This window comes from Myotis davidii, unplaced genomic scaffold (assembly GCF_000327345.1).
Source record: "Myotis davidii unplaced genomic scaffold, ASM32734v1 scaffold176, whole genome shotgun sequence".
In the NCBI taxonomy this organism is placed as follows: Eukaryota; Metazoa; Chordata; class Mammalia; order Chiroptera; family Vespertilionidae; genus Myotis; species Myotis davidii.
Genome location: NW_006287911.1, coordinates 493,516 through 494,499, shown reverse-complemented (window position 1 = coordinate 494,499; position 984 = coordinate 493,516).

Below are 984 nucleotides of genomic sequence, written 5' to 3'. Positions count from 1 at the left end.
TTTGCCACAAATTTATGTGGAGGTCAGAAGCCCAAATTCAGTTTCCCTCGGCTGAAGTCAAGGTGTCAGCAGGGCTGGTTCCTCCTGGAGGCTGAGGGAAGAGTCCATTTCCTTGCCTATTTCCAGCTTCCACAGTCCCTGGCTTGTGGTCCTTCCTCCACCTTAAAGCACACCACTCTGATCTCTACTTTTATCATCACCAGACAGACAGTCTTTTAAGGTACTTTCCAGCTCTACAGCTTTAAGATTCTATCCCCTTCCCCAAACACTAATCCTTATTTGTATGAAACCAAAACAGATAACAAGATTTTCCAAGATTTATTACCAAGTTAGTAACGAGGCAGGATAAGATCCCGCCCTCCCCATTGATCCCTTTGAGCCTGCCCTCAAGGCCAATGATTTGAACAACTTGCAGCAGCTAGTGAATCACAAGACCTTATCTTCCCTGGCCATCCTTGGTCCTTACTTGAGAGCAAATGATTTATACCTCCCCTCCCTAAACAGAGAATTTATAGCTTAAATTATCCTGGTTGGGGAAATAAAGGACAGAGACCCAATTGATGCCTTTTGTGCCAGATAAACTCAAGGATGGGTGAAGTCAGGGGAACAAATACCAAAAACCTGATTAAAGCCAGGCAGACCCATGATAAAGGTAAAACAGTAAAGCAGACCAAAGGATAATCCCAAACTCCCTTCTATGCTCATTTTGACTCATCAGCATATTAAAAACACATCTGAAAGCTGATGAATATTATAATGAAAGCCTCCCCTAAGATTTTCACCCAGAAGAGAGATAAAAACCCCTCAAAACAAAGACCCAGTGAGGGCTCACTCTAGAGCTTGGCCATGCCCCGTCTGGAGAATGAACTTTTTTTAAAAAAATTAAATCTTTATTGTTCAGATTATTACAGTTGTTCCGCTTTTTTCCCCCCATAGCTCCCCTCCACCCAGTTCCTCCCCCTCACTCCCCCCACTACTGCCCTT